Consider the following 6,000-nt stretch of genomic DNA (forward strand, 5'->3'; position numbering starts at 1 on the left):
AGTGACTGGTTAATTTTTAGTCCTTAGATTTTAAAATGTTTTTTTTTTTAAAGTGATATGTGTTTCTTAACTTGCTACTCTATATATTATACTTTAGAGTGAAAAATAAAACAGAGCTACACTGATGATGTCCACACTGATGATGTCTCTTCCACAAACCAGCTCTAGTTACTGGAAGAACCTATGTGCAGTTCAATTTCAAACTGAGCAAATAAACTACAAAGTGGTGGCTTGAAGCATTGACAAGTATTTTTTACCTGGAATCATGGGTACCTTAGGGAAAATGTAGCTCAACCTTCTAACTTCTTAGATAAGGAGACAGAGGCCAGAGATCATGATTTGCTCAAGATAACATGGCTCGTGGACCAAACTTTTAGACTCAAACCTACGTCTCCTGATTTTTGCCACTGGTCCCTTCTTGGAGTGCTGTGTTGTCTCCTGTCAAATGTGAAGTTCTAATTATTTGAATTTTTGATTATTATACCCAATCAATAGACATTTTTGAGAATCTTCTATGTGCCTGTTCTAGGCCCCAGGATCTCTTTAATTCCCTGACTTAATTTTGATGTAACTGTTCTGTTCTTTATTGTCCTATGGTTAATGCTTTCTTCATTAAGTTCTGTGATTGTTAATATGTTTGTGGCTTGACTTGAATTGTTAGCTCTTAGTTGGGAAGGAGTGAGAAGAAACCAGCTTTTACTAAATTCTGTTGTATACTTTACCTTTATGAAAGCTTATAAAATTGACATTGTACCTTAAACAAAGAGAAACTAAATCATTCAATAACGTTTAAATATCTTTTAAGTGACAATGTGGGATATTCGTTCACTCTCAGCTTAACAAAATATCTAGCATTCAAACCACTTAAATTGTAATGAATGAATGAATGAATGAATGAGTGAATGCTGGGCTTTAAACTCAGGTCTGTGTGACGCCAGAGATCTTCCCACTATATTTAGTTGCCTTTTTTTGGTTGTTTTTTGTTTTGCATCTCCTAAGGTAAAGAATATACTGGCTTTCTTTGAACATCACCTAGCTTCTAAGCAATTGTTTAATAAAAATACCTTTTATTTATGATGTTGTATAAATTCTCCAAGGCTTAGAGAGTGCTTACGTAGCTGTCACTATAGATTTTTTGAAGAACAAGAAAATATGTATCTGCAAAATTAATTTTTGAAGTTGTCATGGGAAGATCAAGGCAAATTCCAACACCTTATAATAGTGCTGTGAAAAACATCCAAAATACTGGAGTCATGAAAATGCCCTTCCAGGTTTGAGACAGCTCCTTCTGTGTTGTATCTCTCAAACATGTCTAGAGATTCTCCCAGTCTATGAAAGGTTCACAGCGCCCAGACTCTGCTTTAAATGGTCTGCTTTAAATGGTTTAAATGATCTAAATGGATGAGTGATTTTAGCTCTGAATTAATAGCTTACGATGCCATGGGTTAGGTACCTCATTTAATTCTTACAACAGTTTTTCAAAACGTTTCTCCATTTCACAGGTAAGAAAGTTGAATTCAGGAGTCTCCAAGTAGAGGTGTAATCCTATAATGCAGGCCCGACTGCTACATCATTTACCTTGGTTGTGGTTTATCATCACACTCTCAATTATTTGCTCACTCGTTCATTCATTTATTTAAACAGTGTGCATTCGTTATTATTATATGAAGCTGAGCCAGAGTAACACACATCAATGGTTGCTAAGAACACATCTATACTTTCTAGAGTATAAAGAGATATGTGTACAAAATTTATTCCTTGTAACATTCTTTGTAATATCAACAAGCCTATATGTTTATCAGTAGGTGACTGGTTAAATGAATTTTTAATACTATAGAATACTATGTAGTTTTAAAAAAAATGAGTCAGAATGCTATGTGTTGATGAGCAAATATGTCCATGATGAATTCACGAGTAAAAGAAGGAAATTATAGACATTAAGTATCATACTGTGACAAGGACAAGGTGTATGTGCATATTCATAACCTTGATCTCTCCAGTGGTCAAGCGCCTTTGTTGCTCGGCCCTATCAGCCATGTCTGTCTGACCTTTTGTTGGGTTAATCTAGTAATGGGTATAAAAAAGAATTAAAAGAATCCTAGAAAGGCTAGTGATTTTGGAATGGACCTAAGTTACTAAAGGGTACAGAATACACAAGAGAGACAGAAAGAAGGGAAGAAAGACTAGAGCTAGCGTGGATTGAGTTGTGAGGAGATAGTTTTCTGTTGGGAGGAGAAATGAGGTGAGAGATAGGGAGGAGGGCAGGGGAGGGTAGGAGGGAGGGAGAGAGGGAGAGGGAAAAAGAGAGGGAGAGAGAGAGGATGGGGTAGAGAGAATGAAAGAAAAAGCTATCATTACATTGCTATTTGCTATTCAAGGCAATACTTTTTTAAAACTTTTTGAATGACTAATGTAGATTTTAGTTGCTTTCTAACTAGTTTTTGGAGGTAGGACTTGGGCTTGCTTTCTTTTGAATGTGGCCCCGTTCTGGAGTGGGCCCTGAGGAAATAGCTTTATCTGGTTACACCGTGATTTCATTTGTGTAAAAAAAAGCGTGTGTGTGTATATGCATCAAAACTTTCTGAAAGCAACCCAAGAACAATTTGGAATATTAATGACCTCTTGAGAATGGTGAAATCTGTATATTCTTCTACAGTGTTTAAGGTTTTTTGAGTGAGTATTTATTTTATAATTAAAAAATAGATATATGTTAGTGATAAAGTTTGCCTTTCTCATAATTAACTTTTCATAAATGAAATAGCAATATTCCTCTTAAGTGGAAGAGCTGTGCCCAAGCAGCAGTTATGTTTCTTGCCTCACAAGGCTTCAAGATGTAAGGTTATGAAGAAAACTGCATCTAATATCTAACTTTAGGTTAACAACATGCTGAGGCTCTTGGGAGAGGAGCAGTGCACAGACCAAAGGGAAGATCTAGCTAAATCATTGAGTGGTTTAACGTCTCACCATAGATCTAGGGAATGTATCAGGGGGGACCTTACCGTTTTCAAATCGCAGAGAGGACATCAGAGGTTTGCAGCTTCTGTGAGTCTAGAGGGCTGAGCTTGGAAAACTGCATCTAAGGCTCCTCTATAGGTTAAGAAGCAAAAGCATTTGCGTGATGCCAAGGGTTGGGAACATGATAAAGAGTCTGCCCCTTCAGTTTCTACTGGGTGCTACCTCTCAATGGGGAATTTCTTCCCCACATAGCAAAGGATTGGGTTGATGCTGAAAACAACAAAAAGAAAACAAACAAAACCCCAGATAACCATTCATGTTGTGGGCTAAAGATACATAACACCCCTCTTTTCTTTGCGTGAATTTTGAATCAGTGAGAGAGATAGAGAAGTTGGCCAATAGAGGTCAAAAAGCCAGATAAGTTAAGAGTGTAATTTAGCTGTGTGGCAAAAATGGGATTTCTATTCTGACCTCCAGAATGGCAGACTTGCAGGAACCAGCATGCAGCTCTTGGAAATGGCAGGACTCCCCTGTGGGGTGGGACAACAGTCTCTTTTCCTAATAAGCTTACTTGTGAATAAAGGCAGACTGGAGTCATTTGCTTTCTGTAGACCTCAAAGACAAAGGAGATATAAGATAAGAATCTACCTTCATTATTTTGCATGTGAATATCCAGTTTCCAAAGACTATTTTTTGAAGAGACTGTCCTTTCCCCATTGAGTGGTCTTGGGACCCTTGCTGAAGTTCATCTGACCATATATAAAGGTTTATTTCTGGGCTCTCTCTTCTATTTCGCTGATCTGTTTATCTGTCTTTACTCCAGTACCACACTGTTTTGATTATTGTAGCTTTGTAAAATATTTTAAGATCGAGAAGTGTAAAACCTTTAACTTTGTTTTTTTTTTTTTTTTGTTTTAAGATCGAGAGTGTGAAACCTTTAACTTTTTTTTTTTTTTCCCCAATATTGCTTTGACTATTCCAGGTCCTTTGAGAATATATATGAATTTTAGGATACGTTTTTTTTTTCTCTGCAAAAAAAAATGCTATTGAGGTTTTGGAACGGATCGTGTTGCATGTATAGATTGCTTTGAGTAGTATGGACATTTTAACAATGTTGACTCTACCAATCCACAAGCATGGAATGTCTATCCATTTATTTGTATCTTTAATTTTTTTTAGTGATGTTTTGTGGTTTTCAGCATACAAGTCTTTCACCTCCTTGGTTAGGTTTATTCCTAAGTATTTTATTCTTTTTGATGCTATTTTAAATGCAATTGTTTTCTTAATTCATTTTGGGATGATTCACTGTTAGTAATTAGAGATAGAACTAATTTTTGTGATTTGATTTTGTATTCTGTAACATTGCTGAATTCATCTATTAGTTCTAACAGTCTTTTTTTTTTTTTCTTAGGAGTGGAAGTTTTAAGATTTTCTACAAATAAGATCATGTCATCTATGAACCATTAATTTTACTTCTTCCTTTCCAATTTGGATTGTTTTTGTTTCTTATTCTTGCCTAAGTGCTCTGGCTAGGACTTCCAATACTGTCTTGAATGAATGTAATGAGAGTGACCATTCTGGTTTTGTTTCTGATCTTACAGAAAGAGCTTTCAGTCTTTTATCGTTGAGTATGATGTTAGCCGTGGGCTTTTCATATATGACCTTTATTTTGTTTAGGTAGTTTCTTTCTATTCCTACTTTGTTGTGTTTTATTTATTTATTTATTTTTATTTATTTATTTACCACAAAATGTTGTTGAATCTTGTCAGATGCTTTTTCTGCAAGAATTGAAATGATCATGTGGAATCAATGGCCATGCTACCCTGAACAAGCCCAATCCCATCTGATCTCGGAAGCTAAGCAAGGGCAGGCCTGGTTATTACTTGGATGGGAGACCACCTAGGAAGACCAGGTGCTGTAGGCGTACAAAATAAAAAAATAAGGAATTGTAAGCCGACAAGGTCTTTGCAATCTGCGAGGTCAACCAAGGGTTGCCTCTCCTAAAAAATTAAAAAAAAATAATTATCATGTGGATGTTAATGTGGTATATTACATTGATTGATTTTTCTATGTTGAATTATCTTTGCATTCTAGGAATAAATCTCACTTGGTAATGTTGTATAATCCTTTTAATATGTTGTTGAATTTAGTTTGCTTGTATTTTTTTAATGGTCTTTTTGCCTCAGTGTTCATCAGGAATATTGGTCTGTAGTTTCCTGTAGTCTGGCTTTTAGGGTAATGCTAATAGCTAACTTCGTTTTAATCGAAGTTGACATTCCATTAGCAGAAAATATTTAGTGTCTTTGCTTGCTCAATATTCAATTCAGTAAATATGGAAAAACACTACAGAAAGTGTTAAAGGTTTCTGATCTACTTGTTACTCAATCATTATGTGCAATGCTGAGCCAACAGCGGCTTAGAACTCTGGGCTTTGTCTTCAAATGTAGGAGGTTTCTCCTTGTAGCTCTTTCCCACTCCTTTGTCGTTGGCTGACCTTGGGCAAGTTTAGCCACATATTCTCATCCATAGTTTCTGTACCTGTAAAATGGTCATAATGTGCTTCATTTCATGGTATTGTAGTGAACATATTTATTCTTCCTCCTTAGTATATGTCATTAGGATCAGAGCAAGAGCAGAGGAGCTGTGACCAGGGACTATGAGGCAAGAGATTTATTGATTGGCTGCTCCTTTTCCCCTGCTGTTTGTGCCTGCTACTGACTTGACTGTTTTGTCCTTTGCTGTTGATGCCTTGGGATCACTATAAACACAGTCCCCATGAAACTCCAAAGTTCCAATAATCAAGGATGGTTCTATGACGCTCAAGAGGACATTTTGGCACTAAAAAGTAAAAACAGTCAGAGGTAGATGAAATCAGCCACGTAAATTGTGAAACACAGGTTACCGTTCTCGTTGTTTGGTCAAGGTGGAAAAAAATCACTAACTTTTCATGAGGATAAAACATGGAAACAAAAAAAAGACATAATTCTATTTTTTACCTTGTTAGTACAATAACCATTAAGTCAGTGGCACCTGTCAACAATTAGC

At 36.1% G+C, this 6,000-nt stretch overlaps 1 protein-coding gene and 1 pseudogene across 1 annotated transcript in view; both read left to right on the forward strand.

The window, feature by feature from the left end:
- Nucleotides 1-6,000, forward strand: part of CUNH12orf42 (chromosome unknown C12orf42 homolog) — a 109,766-nt gene that overhangs the window by 50,071 nt on the left and 53,695 nt on the right. The window lies entirely within an intron of this gene.
- Nucleotides 4,761-4,879, forward strand: LOC112481914 (annotated as a pseudogene).

The sequence above is a fragment of the Pteropus alecto genome, unplaced genomic scaffold, assembly GCF_000325575.1.
Source record: "Pteropus alecto unplaced genomic scaffold, ASM32557v1 scaffold94, whole genome shotgun sequence".
Lineage (NCBI taxonomy): Eukaryota > Metazoa > Chordata > Mammalia > Chiroptera > Pteropodidae > Pteropus > Pteropus alecto.